This window comes from Heterocephalus glaber, unplaced genomic scaffold, assembly GCF_053883595.1.
Source record: "Heterocephalus glaber isolate CG9 unplaced genomic scaffold, H.glaber_assembly_v1.0 deba00001004, whole genome shotgun sequence".
NCBI classification, from domain to species: Eukaryota; Metazoa; Chordata; class Mammalia; order Rodentia; family Bathyergidae; genus Heterocephalus; species Heterocephalus glaber.
The window spans coordinates 6,992,737-7,010,664 of record NW_028258179.1 but is presented as its reverse complement, the minus strand read 5'-3'; the positions used below and the strand labels follow the sequence as shown (position 1 = coordinate 7,010,664).

Genomic DNA, 17,928 nt, shown 5'->3' with positions numbered 1-17,928 from the left:
CTGAAGTTTCCACCCCAGTCTAAACTGTCATTTTTGCTCTGTCACATGGCATCCAGGAAAATCAAAACCACCTGGTCTTCTCTCAGAACATCAAGCCAAAGAGATTGAAGCAAACTCAGTTTGAGAGGCACCTGTGCCTTCCGGCAGAGCTATGATCAATGCTGGGCTTCCTCACCCAATCATCAAGGCTGGGTTACCCCACCTCCATGATCTCAGGTTTCTCATTCTTGTTTTCAAGGTGGCTTTGAGCACTGAAATTGTTACTGTGGGTGATGGCATCCTGGGACAGGTTTTTGTGCATGACAATAAAGAATTTGACATAGCATGCAATGGTAAGGAAAAAGCAGCTAAGTTTACTGAAGTTTAAAGGGGGGAAGTACAGTATACTCAGAGCAAGAAGGCTCATGATGACAGAAAAGGAAAAATGGCACAGGTGTGGAATCCTTGGACCTAAGGATTTGAAAATGTGGGCCAGGCAGAGGGCACCTCCCATTGCTCTTTCAGAGCATGATTGGCAACATGATTGACAGGTGATGAGTCAGATTGATATAGGGGAAGAGATGTAACTCCCAAACCTGCTAGATAGCCAAAGCACAAGTTCTCTGAAATCGAAGAATGAATTCTAGGAACAATGGAGGTCAAGAGTAGGAAAAATGTATTGAGAGAAAGAGAGCTTCTCTCTAAGAGAGACAGAAGGGGGTCTGGAAGGTGGGTTGGCCACTTACCCAACTTCTCAAAGGTGTTTTATGGAACAAAGCCAGGAAGTGAGGTGGGTTCAAAGTGGAACAAAAGTATAGTCAATTAGTAAGATTACAAGTACAGTTGCTTAGGTAATATTGATCCAATGAGAAATCAAAAGGTGGGCAAAACTATGAGCAACCAATAAGATTATGACAAATAAAGTTGCTTAGGTAATATTGATTAAGTGGGGATCCAATGAGGAAACAAGTCACATAGCAAGAGTACAAGGAATGAGCAAGGATTTTCGGTGGAAAGGGGTGGGTCAGGGATCTTCCTTGGAAGGCCTTGGGCCCCCACCCAGGTGATTGATACCTGTTTAGAATATCAATCACTGCTGTTCATCCTACGTGGGTGTGGTAGTTTCTCTCCTTTACAATGCTGGCCTTCAGTGAATGTGTCTTCATTGTCCTCCACTTTGGCTCCTCACAAGATATCTAATTAACTTACCATCTACAATAATATCAGTTGTACTACTGCTTATGTCTTTTCTGACTGTTATAACTGGATGGGTGAGATGCAGTTCATATGTGTGAACCTTTAATGAGTTCCAAGTGAGATAAGGTTATTGTAGGTCATGTGCCAGGTCTGGCAGGTATGTACCTGGTTTGGAATTTTAGGAATTTCCAGGGGTCTTTTGTTTTTGTTTTTGTTTGGGGGGGTTTTGAGACAAGGTCTCCCTGTGTAACCCAGGCTGGCCTCGAATTCGCAGTGATTCCCTGCCTCAGCCTCCCAAGTGCTGGGAGTACAGGTGTGTGCCACCAGGGCCAGCTACAGGTCTTTGCTATTTTTATCTTTGCCTCTAGGTGGTGGGCCTTAGGACAAAGATCATGGGGTTGGACCTGGGGCATTGCCCAAATTCTGGTGAGTGGAGGGGGAGTGGTCCATATCCCCTAATTGTTCTATCTACTTTAGACTCATACAGGTGCATTTGCCTGCCTGCTCCATAAATAACAGCCCTGGATGTCTTTTGTTCTATGTTAGATCTAGCTAAACATATGACAACTGAGAGATGACAAAATTTTGTAGCAATGATGGAAACAGAGGGGCAGAAAAATGCAGGATGTGTTGCTCTTCTGCTAGAGGCCTGGTGCATGGACAGTTCACACAGCGTGTTGGGCTTTTCATCCTGTAGCCAGTTGTCAACTTTCTACTTCTTTTCTGTCTTGAAAGTCAATAATTCTGCCCCCACCCCCATCCCCTGTGTCTGAGCTCTTGTTGCTCTGTAAATGACCACTTTGCAAAATCTAGCATTTCTGTACTATCAATGAGAAGTATGGTTTGCAATTGATAAACAAACAACTCCCCAAAAGTGTGTTATTTTAGGAGACTTTAAAGTAATTTCCAACACATTTTCTTGGATTTATCTAAGACCTTGTATCCTGCAGCAATCAGGCAATAAAGCTGCCAGCAGAACGGATGTGCTCTGGGATAGTCACACAAAAGGAATGAGGTTTACATTAACTATGGTACTGAAAACGTGGATTGCAACAATAAAAACGTCACACAGACTTATTGGTGCTCTGCTCCTTCTGTGAGTTTCTCATAAAATTAGCCAAAGAGAGCAGAGGGCAGCGTTCTCAGCTCCCTGTCCACCTGCTGCCCCGGTCAGGTGTGGCTGACAGGCCTCAGCCTCCTGCCAAGAGGCAGAGTTGAGAGGACAAAATGAAGCCCTTCCTGTAATGGAGGGAGCTGTGTGAGGCCCAGGAGCGGCCTCCTGGGGAAGTACTGACGCGGAGACTTCATGGAGGCTGGGAGCTGTGAACAGTCCCGGATGCTAAGACCAGACAAACCGGTTTTCTGGGTTTGATTCTCCCTGTTTGCCCATTCCTTGCCTCAGGGTAAAATACTTTTCTTAGATGAGATTCTGTTTAAATCAGAATAGGATGTGCTTGTCTAGGGGTTCCATTTCTAATACCTCTCTAAATGAGGTGAGTCCCAGGGCCAGGAACCAACCGGATGTAAACATCTATCCTTGTTGGTTCACTGGCTCAATTCTTTCAATGAGCCAGAATGGAGAATTTAGCCTAGGAGTGTATGCCTAAGAGGGGTTCTCACTCTCCCCCCAGAAGTCTAAATTTAGGGACAAATACTCTGTGCTGTAAAGAGGGAGACCCAAAGAGTTTTCTTCCAATCCGGATTCCTAGAAATATTCAAAAGAAGCAGGCAGGATAAAAACATACTTCCTATCCCAGTCCACGAGAGATTTGCATAAATCAGTCTTTCTGAATTTATCCTGGATAATTGGGCCAAAACAGGACTCACCCTTGGCTACCCCTGCCAATCCCATTATTTGTCCCAATGGGAGCTGGAGAGGCAATGGGTCAGGGAGCCCAGGGGAAAACATGTGAACTTGGTGCAAGAAATCCAGAGAGACTCAAAGAAAAATAAACACATCTGCAAAATATTCAACCGGGGTTAATTCCGTATATTGGAATGCTTCAGAACTGGCAGGGAAAAGGTCAGCCATGAATGACACACACGTGGGTAATTAGGAAGAGAGTGAGGGCTCTGACTCTTACAGCTTTAGAGACCAGCACAGCACTGAAAGAGAACCAGGAACCCGCAAATTAACCAGGCGTATGGCTTTCGTAAGGATGCTCAAAAGTACGGACAGTCCAGAGTCTGCGAGTCTTCCACACATTTCTATGGTTAGACCCCTCCGCAGGCAGTTTGTCTTTAGCCTCTCTCTGCTGTGCATCTGCTGGTCTGTGGGAGTCCTGGTCGTTCTTCCAGAAGCCGGAAGGGGAAAGTGTAGTGGCTGCCCTTTGGCAGTGAAGAGGATGAGGCATCTTAACAGTCAGACCGGACCTTCTGATGCTTGGCCGTTCACCCTTCCAGTGAGTCCCGACCCTGCTCCCTAAAGACAAGCAGAGTCCTCCCCGTCTCTGCATCTAAAGCTAAGGCCCCTCCCACAAACTGAGGAAATGGTCTTGTCAAAGCTGCAGCTGTCAACATACACTTTTAAACACCAGGCAGGGATCCCCTAACAATCTCAGGGTGCCGGATGATCCGGAAAAGACGTTCTCTGGGCAAGTTACTGTCGGCGTCCTCAAACTTTCACAAAAGCTCCAATCTCTCGGAAACTTTAACAACTTTCCGCTCCACTACAGGTCTTTTCACTTTTGAAAAACGATTTCCTTATTTAGGCAAAGAAGTGCAGTATTTGGTTAGCATTTTTTTTAAATGTTTCACTGGGTTGTTCTTTGTATTAAATAGTTTTGCACGTGACTTTTTCAAGGTGAAAAGAACACGAAGCTTGAAGTAGAGTAAAATATAATCAGCCTATATGTAAACCTCGCATGCTGGGAAACTGAGAGAGATGGATCAAAAGTTCAAGCTCAGCCTGGGAAATTTAGTGACTTAGGGAGACTGTCTCAAAGTAAATAAAGGCAGGACTGTAGGTCAGTGAGAATTATCGGCATGAAAAAACAATCTATAAAATCTCTTGTATTTTTCTATCTTATTTTTTACCTTGCTTCACTTATTTACAATTAAATAAACACGTCTGTATTAAATCTGGTATTGTACTTGATTTTTTTTTATACTTACATTATTGGGATCAAATAAGAGTACATTAATTCAGCATTAACTTTTACAATATGATGCTCTCACCTTTAATGAGGTGAATTGTTATTTTTCCATTGATTTTATTCATTTTATCATTATTATTATTATTATTATTATTTTAGTTCTTTGAGACAGCATCTCACTATGTAGCCCGGGCTGGCCTCGAACTTGTGGTGATCCTCCTGCCTCGGCCTCCTGAGTACTGGGATCACAGGTATGTGCCACCATCTTGTGATGCATGAAATATGTATATACAGATTATAAAATATATTTGAAAAAATATATTATAAATATATTGACATATATTACATATAAATTATTATATATGATATATATATAATAAATATATTATAAATGAAAAAATACACAGAGGGAAGTTACTTGTCTATTTCCTGTTCAGTCCTATTGATGAGTCTGTTTCTTCCAGGCTCATTCTCCCCTTATTGTTTGGAATTATTTTACTAATTTCATAAATTTTTCTTGTTTTGGAAGACGTCTAATTTTGACATAACCATATGAGAAGAGCTTTCTTCTTGGTATTTTTAACAAGAGTGGTGTGAACTTTGACAGAACTTTTTGGTGAATATTAACATCTATACAATATTCCTTTTAATGCTTTTTTTCATTCTTAGTAGAATTTTATAGTTTTCTCAGGGTTCCAGTAAATGTTCATAAGTCTGCCCTGCAATGCATATAAGTTACTCACAATGCTGTGCTATTGATTTTATACTGAAAAGCTTTGAACAATTGTGCATTTATTTACTCTTTGATTAGCCACTATACATTTTTCTGGTCCTGGGGATCGAACCTATAACCCTCCCCCAAGCTACCTCCATATGCTTCTTTTTTTGAGGCGAGGTCTCCTCAAGTCACTAATTACCCAGGCTGCCCTTGAACTTGCAATCTTCTCTAGCAGTACAGAAACACTCCACACACCCACCGAGCTACTGTAGTTTTTATTGGTCAGGAAACCACTTCCTGTTTTTTCTTGGGTGAACTGTCTCACCCTTTGAAGACATTCTTACCCTTTACAGAATGCCTCTTCCTCTCTCTTTTTTTCTGTTGTTTTTTGCATGTTTGTTTTATGGGCTAGAAACTCCAGAACAATAGTAAACAGTTCTGGAGCTAAAGCAGAATATTGTCTTCTTATTGGGAATGCTTCTGACATGCATCTCCTTTAAGAATCACAACCCACAGCACCCAAAGTGGATCGAGGGGCCTGAGGCCTCTGAGGGGGTGGCTGGGGTGCTCCAGGATGACCTTCCCTACCTATCCTTCACCCACCCTGGTGGGGACGGACTCTCTGCCTTCTCTTTAGCAAGTTTCATGTTTAATTTTCTCTTAATTGTCAAATACGAGGTGTATATGTTTATGGGATACAATGGAATATTTGACATAAATTTATATCTTTAAATAATTCAACCAAGAAAATGAGCAGATCTGTCACCTCTTGTAAATCTTCCCATGGGTGAATGTGGACACAAATTTTGTTTTAGCTGCATTCAAAATGACTGTAAGGAAATAGTCTCTCTCTTACCTAATGTATTCTATCAGAACAGGGGGCTAAATTTCATCAAATTTTGTGTATACTTTATATATTTTTATCTGCTTACAGAAATGAGAGGATATTACAAAGGATCAAGTTTTCTAATAGTCTACTTGGATTGATTCTTTGCTCAATTTTTGAGTATGTATTGCAAGGTCATAGTAACTTGAAAACACATGTCCCTGTTTTCTCTATTGTTTTATTTAGGAATTTCATAGCAGAGTGAAAATGTATTTTTAATTTTTAGAACAACTCTGTAAATAAATTTTGGACACAATTTATATTGGAAATTTTATTTCCTTAGCACTCTGTTGAAACCAGATATGAGAATTTGGATAATTTCCTCTATTTCTATCACTTTGGGTAATCACATTTTCATTTAAAAAACAGATCTTTCACTTTGATCCCAGTGATGGATTTAAAATTGCCCACCTGAATTTCTTCATGGTTTCTTCCTCTTACCTGATGTTTGTTTTCTCTAAAATGATTCCTCCATATCCAGTCTATCTGAATGCAACCTACTTTATTGATCCTCTCATAGAACCAGGTCAACTGATGTTTTGAACTTATCTCATATATGCTTTATTTTTTTGATTAATATCACATGCGGGTTGTGCTCTGCTTGCTTTTATCTGCACACATCCTAGAAGGGTACTTCTGAGATCACAGTTGGTACTCACCTCTAGGTTGTAGGACTAACAATCAAAGGACCAGAATCAAAGAGACTTGATTTTTCATTTTGTACACTTTTTCTGCTTGATTATTCTTTTATTGTGTGTTTGCACTACACATATAATTAACTGTTTACATAAAAACATTAGCTAATGTTTGCATAGTTGCACATCTTTTTTTTTTTTCCTGAGGCAGGGTCTCTATGTAGTTCAGGCTGGCTTTGAACTCAGGAACTCAGGGCGATCCTCCTGCCTCAGCTACCTAAGTGCTAGAATTATAGGCATGCACTACCATGCCTGGCACCTTTACATAATTGTAACAAAAATAATCATAGGAAAAATACTGAGCATTTAAATTTTTTTATTAGTACATGTTTGTAGTGCATAATGATTAACTTCACTGTGGGGAGTTGGTACATGTACATGGTGACAGGTTCCCCCAGTCAGACCCCCACCCAAACAGACCCGCTACCTGCTCCCCGCATCCACACAGGACAGAGATCACAAGAAGCCAGCAGCTGCCCTGCTGCTCCCACCTCCACCCTGATTATCAGCCTGCCCCAGGCCCATCACCATGGTACTCTCAAATTTTCCACCCTCTTGACCAGTGCCCCTCCCCTACCTGAACTCCCCCATATAACCACAAGCACCCTCCTCAGAGCCAGCGGCCTTCTCGCCCTTGACCCATCTGCTCCCAGACGGCAATAAAGTCACTGCCTGTTGCTTAGCCCTTGCCTGCCTCAGTGGTCTTCAATTGTCCCTCAGTCTGACCTTACACATAACACATTTTAATTCTTTTTAAAACCACAGCTAGTTACCAATTACTAATTACCCACAACTAGCTACCAACTACTAGCTACCCATTGCCAGTTATCCACAGCTAGTTAAACATTACTATTTACAGGTTAGGAGTTAACCTTGCCAATTACCTGTTGCTAGTTACCAACTACTAATCACAGCTAGTTACCTACAACTAGCTACACTCACCTAGTTACACATTACTAGTTACCTGTTAATAGTGAAAGCTTTTGCTGTCAATTGTGCCTCCACCTGGTTCTCATTTCCATCACCACTGAGGCAAGTTCCCTGCACAGCCCACACCGGTGAGGCCGCAGCCTTCCCATTCTAGGATTCCTGCTGGACTCACACGGCAGTCAGGGCTGATGGTCTTCGCTCCCAGCAAGGGATGAGAAAGACACTGGGAATCTGGTGAAATCCCTGAACTGGAAACCACTTCTGCTTCTCAGCTCAGGGCATCTTCCTGGTCCCAAGCCCCATGGAGCCAGCTGCCCATCGTTCCTGACATGTAAATGCAGCCATGGGAACAAAGCAGAGCCAGTTTTATTACTGCTATTTCACCACCATGTCTGTTTTCCTTCACTTGGTGGTATTTCCTGGTAAACTTGCCCCTCAAAGGCCTCGAAGGACACCTTTCAAGCTCTGGTTGGGAGACACTGGTTGTGGAGCAGAATTTGTATTTTCCTGTGGGCTGACACAAATGGGTCAGGGCATGGCTGGCTCTGAATTGGATCTCTAGCCTGAAGTGCTTTGCATTAGACCCATTGTTTATTCATGAGCTGTTGTTTTTTAAAAATTGTGAAGTACATCTATTCCCTTAGGCAAGGCTACATTATACAAATTAACAAAGCAGAACATCATAGGCCTCTTAAATTATTAGATAACTTCACAACAACCTTTCTAGGCCAGACAGGGCTGTCCTTGGAGTAACTTTGACTTCATCACACTCCTGAAGAACCCAGGTGAGCTCAGACTTCTCTGTCCATACTTCTGCTCACGTCCTCTAAATTTCTTAGAGCTTGCATTGTGCTGCCTGTGAAAAGGTTCTTTTGTTGAGCCCTTTCCCCACTTTACGCAGTTTCACTTTCAAATGCTCAGGTTAACTTTCAAATCCTATATCCCCATTGAATCCTCCTTGGCAGTTTTAGAAAATCTGGCAGTTAAGCAGCCCTGAATTATACAGTAACACAAATAATGATCCCCTCCCCCCCAATACCTCTTACCGTAGAAGGCTGAGCTGTGTCTTTGGACAATAACCATATGTTCCAGAGTGAAAGGTTGCAAAGGTTTCTGTGTGTGGGTTTGACAACTACTGAAACATGCACACCCTGCTGAACTCAGGAATTTTTCAAAACGCAAATGATCAAAAAATGCTCCAGATTAATAGGAACTGTGAGAAGCCATCAAGGGAAGATTCATGATGAATTCTCATAAATACAGGAGTATTTAAGATGTGCATGATTTTAATTTTAAAAAAAGAAGTTAGATCCCTTTGAGTTGCCTTTGAATACATTGTTCATCTTTAACAATCCTCACCATAACTTCTTCCCTTAGAAGTTTTCTTTAATGGAATTTGTGTAATAGAATTAAAAGCCAGGCTCATCTTGTGCAGAGACATTGTTTATAAGAAGCCTCATGTGTTTAATTTGCCTTGACATTGATCTGTTATGTTTGGGGCTCTAAGAGAATTCTGAAATTGTCCATGGACTGAGAATCTGGCCCAAGCATCTCAGAATTGGAAAGCATCTTAAGGGTTGTTCATGAGAGCCTGGTGCATCTGCAGCCCCAGCCAGCCAGCCTCTGCCTAGAAACTGACAGGCAAGGAATTATGGGCACATCCCAGGTATCCCCAGGTAATGGAGAGGCATTCCTCAGAAAAAAGCTCTCTGTCAGAAAGTAGAAGGGGGCTTTCAGTGGCTGCTACTTAATTCAGCATTGTGTTTCTGAGTACTTCAAGCCAGCTACACTTTAGATTACACTTATCTGTATATATGTATTTTTTATTTAGCGTTGGCACATACTTTCTTTTACTTTCTTTTGTTTTTTTGGTACCGGGGATCGAACTCCGGTCCTTGCACTTGCGCAGCAGGCAGTGAAACCACTGAGCTAAATCCCCAGCCCCACTTTCTTTTACTTTTTAAAAACTAGATGTATGGGCTGTGAATAGAGCTCATAAGTACAGTGCTTGCCTACTGTGCTCTCTGGGTTTGATCCTCAGCACTGCAAAAAAAAAAGTGACTGTACTCACAAATCAAATTCAAACCAAGAGCTAGGCATGGTGACACATGTCTATAATCCCAGCCCTCTGGGGGGCTGAAGTAGGAGTATTGTAAGTTCAAGTCCAACCTGGGCAATTTAGTAACTTAGTAAGACCCTGTCTCAAAACTAAATACTTAAAAAAAGGGACAGGGATGTGACTCATTCCAAAGGCTCCAGGTTCATTCTCCAACACCACAAAATAATAATGACAATAACAATAATGATAATTCATAATAATAATAATAACAATGGCAACAACAATAAGGAGAATGATTCTTCACCATTTTTCCTATCACTTTTATAAGCAGCTTACATTTCATTTTAATTGCTTATTGTACCCTTATGGGAAATGCACATCCATTTTATGGTATATACTGTAACCTAGCACAGATTTCTTAAGAAAATTTGGAGGCTGGGGATTTAGCTCAGTAGTGCTGCATCTGCCTGGCAAGCTCAAGGTCCTGAGTTAGATTCCTGGTACTGAAAAAAAAATCTTAAGAAAATTTGTAGAAGAGTTAGTTCTAAATGTGGTGATTTGGAGTTATGTCCATGATGGTCTTAATATTTTTATTTTTAAATTTTCATAAATTATTTTACAACTGATGTATATAGATATTTAAATATAAACATTTGATATCATACTAAATTCATTTTGTTTTACAACTTTTTTTCAAGAAAATAAGAATGAAACTTTAAAAAATCAAGGATCCTTTAAAAGGAAAGCAGAAATCAATATTCCAGAAACATAAAATCCATGAGTTAATCTGGTTGAAAGTTAAATTTAGCCCTTTGGCAGCCAAGAAAATAAAGAATTCATGACAAGCTTTACATTTCCCATTATGTGATAAGGCAAAGCCAACATGGTTTTTTGAAAAGAAACATTTTCTGACAGTGAAATCTGTGTGGAATCCATTCAGTATGTTCATACACCTTCAACTATATAAGACACCTATTAGATACCACCTTTGACTGTGCTTTTACAAAAATGGAGAAATATTTTAGATTACTTCATATAACTACTCCTTTACCAGAACTACCACCAAAACTGAACACACCAAAAAAGCTTAGGATCTAATTAAGCAGTTGCTTTAGATAATAGCAAATCTGAGCTGGCTGTGGTGGCACATGCCTATAATCCCAGCAGGAAGGCTGAAGCAGGAGGATTGCTGTGAGTTCGAGGCCAGCCTGGACTACACAGTGAGTTCAAGGCCAGTCTGAACTAATAGTGAGATCCTGTCTCAAAATAAAACAAAACAAAAAAATAGCCAATCTGGTAATTTAGGAAGAGGATGTGGAACTGGGGAGGATTGCAGAAGGGAATCTTCTGGGCTTCCAGCTTCTGCTTAGGGTATTAAAAGATGGGAGGGCACCCTTTGAATAATTAATTCCATACCAACTACCTAACCCTGACTCTGCCTCATGAAGTCAAAGAATGAAATCATGGATCAAAAGAAGGCAATTAGGAATATTTTATTAGAAAAATAAGAAGAGAAATAGCTCCCAATTTGGGAGGGGTCCCAAGGGGTCACCAGGTTGCTTTGTTTGTCTCGGTTTTATATGGATAAGTAGAGTACAAGAGGCTTTGTAGAGTTGAAAGCTGGCCAAGCTCAAAGGAAACCAGTTATTTTGCATTTTTAAGTTCCACAGAAGTTCATTCTGGAGGTAGGGGGAATCATTGACTAACAGGTATTCTACCTAAGAAGTTTCTTTGCTGGGAGGAAGGATTCTTACCTGACCATCCTTATTCTAATTTTTTATCCTTTTCCTGTATTTGCTTTTACATTTCTAAGCTTAACTAGCTGTATGGCTTGAATTAGCTCTTAACTCAGTTCTATTCTCTTTGCAACCGGCTGACCCTATCTTACATGCTGCTTACTTATAAGCTAACTCACTAAACTGCCTCTTACCTGGCAACCATAGTAAGACACCAGTCTGTAAGATCATGACTTTTCCCAGCAGATTGGAGGGTACAGGACAGGCAACCAATCTCAGATCTGAGGAATAATCCAGACACGGGAGGCCACAAATGGTATCATTTCACTCACGTATACAAAATACCCAGAGCAGGCAGACACACTGAGACAGAAAATCGATTGCTTAGGGGGTTGAGGGGAGGTGAGGGACTATTTAATGGGTGTCTTAGTTACTTTTTCTCATTGCTGAGACAAAATACCTGACACCCAAAGTTAAAGGAGAAAAACTTTATTTAGATCACAGTTTGTAGAGTTTTCAGTTCATAGTCAGCTGGCTCCAAGGCAGGTGGCATGGCAGAGGGACATCACAGAGGAGAGACAGTTCATGACAGGAAGAAGACAGCAAAAACAAGCAAGCAACCAACTACAAGTAACTAGCAGCCAGCCTCTTTCTGTCCCTTATATTGTGTCCAGGCTATTCGCCCTTAGGGCAGGTAGCACTCACACCCTTAACCCTAGCACCCTTAATCCTACCATTACACTCTGAATCAATCACACACCCTAGATCCAGCCACCTCTGAAAAGCCCCACTTATGACTGCATGAGGCTTTTGGAGGCAGCTAGACACAGCCATAACAATGGGTGCAGGGTATCCTTAAGGATGACAGAAATGTCTGGAGCTGTGCAGAGGCCAGGAGTCTCACAACACTGTAAATGTACTAAATGCCATTGCACTGAACCCCTTAAAATGGTTAATTTTATGTTGTGTGAATTTTACCTCAACTAAAAAAATGCAAGAAGGGGAAGAAAAAAAAAAAAAAAGAAACATAGAAGGAAAAGAGGCCATACGGAGAAACCAGACACAAGCTCTTCATACCTGGGGTGGAAAAGTTCAATGCCAAACAAGACAGGCAAAATGTCTGACAAAAGACTAAAGGCTAAGTGCTACAGAGAACTCCTGAGAGTAGGAGACACACGAGGAATTCACACCTGCAGCCACTTCTCCCAGACCTCATGGTGCTCACCAGGAAGAGACAGGCAGATCAAGACCTGTGAGGAACCCCCTGTGGTGCAGCTTGGGGGAGCAAACAGTCTCTGGAACAAAGGCCTGAGCCCCACCCAGGCTTTCCCCCCAGATCGATCACAGTCTTGATGGAATCAAGCTAAAAACCCATAGGAAGATAGCTCAGAAACCACCAGATGCTTCAATATCAGATAGCACACTTCTGAATAGCCCATGGATCAGAGAGGAAGTCACGAGAAAAATTAAAGAATATTTTGAAGTGAATAAAACCGAAGACAATGTCAATTTGAAAGGGTCCTCAAAGGAGAAATCCGTAGCACTGTGTGTTCATCTTTGAAAAAAAAAAAGGAATTTCTCAGTTAATGATCTAAGCTTATATCTAAAGGCCTTAGAAAAAGAAGAGCAAATTAAACCCAAAGCAAAGAGAAAAAAAGAAATACTAACAGCAAAAATAAATGAGCCTGTAATCCCAGCTACTAGGAAGGCTGAGTCAAGAGGATTACAAGTTTGAAGCCAGCCTGGACAACTAAATGAGACCCTATCTCAAAAGAAGAAAAAGAAAAGCCTGGAGAAATAGCTCAGTGTGTAGGACCAGGGTTCAATCTCCAGTACCAGAAGAAAAAACAAAGACTGAAATGGCAACATTTATGCAACCAATATGTTTGTCTCAGACTCACTGGGAAAAAAGAAAACTGAATATCACCATTAAGAATCTAGAAAGGCACTAAAAGATTAAAAGATAGCTGCTCAAACTACATATAGCTTTAGATCCACTGGGGAAAGAGGTCCTCTGCCCAGTCACTCAAATGTATCTCATTGGCCCAGATGAGCCTGGTCAAGGTCACGTGTCCATCTTTGAGCCAATCATTAATGCCAGGGGGTGGGAAGTGTGACTGACTTCCTCTAGGCTCCATGTTTGAGTTCTGAAACTGGGAATTTCCTCTGAAATTCTCTCCAAGAGGGAAATGGATGCAGGCTGCCAACAAAGGAAGCAGTTCATGCATATGGAAATATAAACTGACCATGCAACATAGAAAGCCTGGCCAGGAAGGCAGACCTTGTTGCTCCCCAGAGCCCACAACCCAGCTCCAGAGACATCTGCTAGGACTCACTGAGCCCAGCAAAGTTAAAAGACCCAGGAATGGAGGGACTCAACGCTGCAGGTGCATGGCAGCTGATGGGAGGTGAGCGGGAGGAGATTGTTTCCTCCTGCAAGGGTCCTCTTCTGTCCTCTCCAATCCTGTGTTGGTCCCAGCCACCTACATGATGGGTCTATAGAAACCAACTTAAAGTGGCAACCTCACAGCAAAAGTGAGACATCAAGTTGCCTTTTCAGATCTCTTCTTTAGCAGAGGAAAGGAGAATAAGGAGAGGATCATTTTCCTGGCTTCATTTATCAACCGTTGCCATGTGAACTGCTTTGTAATTAACATTTCCTTCCCTCTTTCCTGGGGAAATATCTGCGCTTCTCACCATCACTTTGGCTTCATTAAAAAGAGCAGCAGTTTGCTCATTAAATGACACAGTGTGAGGGATTTGAGTGTTTGTTAACTGTCAGAACAGGCCAGGCTTTGTTAGAAGTGCGGTTTCACTTACAAAAACCAGAACATGGTTCTTTTCTCTCAATTGCAATCTTTTTGAGGCTCATTTCATAAGGACAGCAGGAAACACAGCGCTGGGGTCATATTTGAATTCTGAATAACTTAGCTCATTTTGCTTAAATACGGATGGGCCTCCGGGCACTTTGGAATTGCCGCTGTCAAGACATCAGTAAATACCTATTTAAGGATAAACTCATTAGGAACCAACACAGTGAATGAGACTAGAAGGAGTATTTACAGTGGTAAGCAAATCAATGGGCCATTGCTTAATTATATCGAATGCTGAATTGCTCTTTCTGTCTCCAAAAGAAACCTTTGACATGAAACATTCAAATTAGAAAAATACCTGCACAGGATGGCAGTTTGAAAAGAAATCACCTGTAAAGGGAAAAAAAGACAAGCTGGCATTGCCACGCAGAAGGTGAGTCTTGGGGTCACAGCAGTTATCAACAGGCATAGCCAAAGGAAGGACAGGGCAGGGATACAGGCGGCACCCAATTTCAGGGGCTGATAGCTGACATTTGTCTCTTGGATGAGTTCAACGGGCTCCAGCCTCTGGTAGCCCCAAACCAAGCATGTGACTTGTTATGCCTGAGTCTGGGAGGGCTAGGCAGAAAGCAGGAATGTGTCCATGGCAGAGTCTAGTAATCCACATTCTGTGTGTACCCTCCCCAGAGCACAGGCCCCAGGACATGGGGCCATGACCGAGCCAAGGGTCAGCAGCAGTGTCAGCACAGGATGGGTGGGGATGTGGATTTCCATCTAGTCTGCTCCCCCAGCATTTGCAGGGGTTGCCCTCCTTCATACCCAGTGTGGTGCACCCAAGTGACAGCTCACCCACCAAGGGTCCATGTGACATGTTGACCTGCTCAACCTCACAGGCATTGAACCAAAGGGGTGGTCGGGCCATCTGTGGAGGAGGTCATAGCTCATCTGTTTTTATTTTTAGGACTGGAGACTGCACCCAGAACCTCACACATGATGGGCAAGCGCTCTGACGCTGAGCTCCATTCCCATTCCTCATGGGCGTGTTGCTGATCAAAGCGCCACATCCCTCTTTGGGACTGCATTGTGGGTGCAGGACACTAGGAGATGATTCCTGGGTGGGACCTGTCCCTCCACATCTCCCTGGAGAGGCTGAGGAACGAGATGCTTGGTGTGTCCACCATGTCTGTGACTCCTGACCCCCGAACTTCACCCTGTAGCTCTGCCTGTACTTCTCTATGGCCTCTTGGCACTCAGGGTAGCAGAGGAGATATTTTAGGCCAACTTACCTGGCATTCATTTCTTGGAGGCTAAGCTCCAAGTCATTCTTTTGTTGTTTTGAAATAAAGTAAAATATATAAGCCCATCTCTGTTCATTAATGTTGCCTTGGGTTGTGGACTGCTCCTCCAGGAAACTCACCTAATGCGGGTCAGGAAAGTTCTCTTAATATCTTTTGTTACCACCTCCTGCTAATATCTAGGGTGTTCTTTGTCAGGAGCAGCTTCTATTCATGGATTGAGTCTCCTTGGCTAGTCCTCTGCTTCTATTATCTTATTTTTTTCATCTTTTTATTCATTTCCTCTATGATTATAGAAGGTTGCTCAAGTTCATCTTGGGTTTGCCTGATTTGCTTTCCTTCAACAATGAGCCTGACTTCTCTCCTCCTGGTACGGGTTTAATATCTGCCTCCCTCCCTTATGTCTGTAAACTCACTTCTGGGCCATGCTGTCCCTGCACCTTCCCAGTGGGAGAACCAAGCAATGCCTGTGTCTTCATGGGTCTTGCAGAGAATTCTGAGCAGCTTGTCTCTAAGAAGCTCCACTCCACTCCACCGAAAGTGGAGTGTGGCTGTCACAGGCATTTTCTCTGAGGGCACAGACCCAGGGTCTGGGCTCAAGAACCTGGATTCCTTTGGGGCCAGGCAGGTGTTTGCAGTGAGCAGAGCCACTGGGTGGAAAGACAGTCAGGGTGGCCCACCCGACATACCCACAGAGACAGCGTCTAGGTGACATGTCTGGACTTTTCAATGTTAGGCTGACCCAGTAAGGGCCCAGTTCAACATGTCTGAGCTGGTGTTCTGCCTCCTGGCCCCCAGTTTTGGCAAAGGCTTAGCAGAAAAACCTTCTCATATGCTCAGAACTTTCCATGAATTTCCGTGTTGTCCCTGCTGACTCTGGCTAGAGGGAGGATGGTTTTTCCACAGCTCTTGATGGGAGACGAGATATGTGGGCTGGCCCATGCCTCCTGTCTGTCTGCCTGGAAGGAAGGAGTGCAGAGTGGCCATGTTGAGTATGGTACTGCCTAAAAAGTAGTATCGAAGAGGATGAGAATGGACATACAGTATAGAGCCCTTAGCTTGATGCTGAACCAGCTACAGTGCTCCACATGGATTCCATCTTTTATTGTAAAGCATATAGAAAGGTGTCTGGGACAAGGCAAGCTGTTGGTAATGTTGTCATTTCCATAGTTTTTTCTATTGCTTCTCACATTTGAAAGCTGAAGTGCTGGTGCTGCTGTGGGACGCGACCAGCACCGCTCCGGGGCATGGGAGGTCTATATCAATGCTTGCTCCTGCTTCCTGCACTGCTGAGCAGCATCTTTCTAGGATGATGAGGTTGAGGACACACAGAAAACAGAAATGTAGGCTTTTGACCAGCTGTAGCAGTGGGTGCCATGCTTCCTCCAGGCATGTATGCAAATGTTTGCAACACTCTTGCAGAGCTGTCCGTAGTGACTGTATTTACCAGGGAAGAAATTGAACCTTAGGAGAGGTTAAATAAAGATTTGTAACTGGGTTGAGCAAGATGAAGACAGAAAATTCTACAATAAATTTAATAATGTAGAGGTCGTTGGTAACTTCAAAGTGACTGGTTCCAGAAGAATAATAAGGCTGGAAACCAGGTTAAAATGGACTGGATAGAAAATGAAAAACATATAAATGGCAAAAAGTAAAACAAGTAAATAACCTTACTATAGACTATGAAAGTGATTTGCAAGATCTGATAGATGCAGGATTAATCTTACTTATAAGATCTGACAGATATAGAATTAATCTTTACCAATTGTGTTACGTTTCTCTTGTTGCTGAAACAAAATACCTGACATCCAAAGTTGAAGAGGAAAAGGTTGATTTGGCTTACAGTTTGAGGAGCTTTCAGTCCATAGTTGGCTGGCACCAAGGCAGGGATGGCAAACAGGCATCCCAGAAGAGAAACAACATGGGGCACACAAGGTAGGGCAACAAGGGAGTTTATCAGTGTCTTTCTGCTCCTTTTATCTTCGTCAGACTACTGGGTTTGGCTGTGGCAAGCTAATCACTCACGTGTAGTGATTTAGCAATCACACGCCTTTAACCCTAGCATTACACATTCCAGATTCAGCTACCTTCGAAAAAGACTGCATGAGGCCTTGGAGGTCATCTAGACACAAGCCACAAAACCAGTATTTAAAGTTTTTTACAAGTTTAAACACAAAAAATACAATGAAATATAAAAATGGCCAGCAAATATGAACAGGCAAGACACAGAAAAAGAAACCCAAACAATTTGTAAACAACTTTCCTAGAGTCTAAAAATCCCAAGTTAAATCCAGAAATCTGCTTACTCATTGATGATAAAATCTAGTATTACAGAGAATAAAGAAAAAAATATTTTTTCCCTCTTGCTGGGTGTGAGTGAAATACTACAGCCTCTTTGCCATGTGATCCTGGACCAACAGTGTTCTGAGAGGTATCCAATAGGCCCATTCTCTCAGAGATAATACTTAAAGACGGGGGGTAGAACAGTTATTATAGTACCTGAAGATGTGCACACTGGTCCATCC

At 42.4% G+C, this 17,928-nt stretch overlaps 1 long non-coding RNA gene across 1 annotated transcript; it reads left to right on the top strand.

Annotated features, from left to right (window-relative positions):
* The first annotated feature begins 7,199 nt into the window (after window positions 1–7,199).
* LOC106008017 (uncharacterized) lies at window positions 7,200–15,471 on the top strand. Its single transcript, XR_001182567.3, has 3 exons — window positions 7,200–8,285; window positions 14,430–14,541; window positions 15,070–15,471. It is a non-coding gene; the product is annotated as an uncharacterized LOC106008017 (long non-coding RNA).
* The last annotated feature ends 2,457 nt before the right edge of the window (window positions 15,472–17,928 follow it).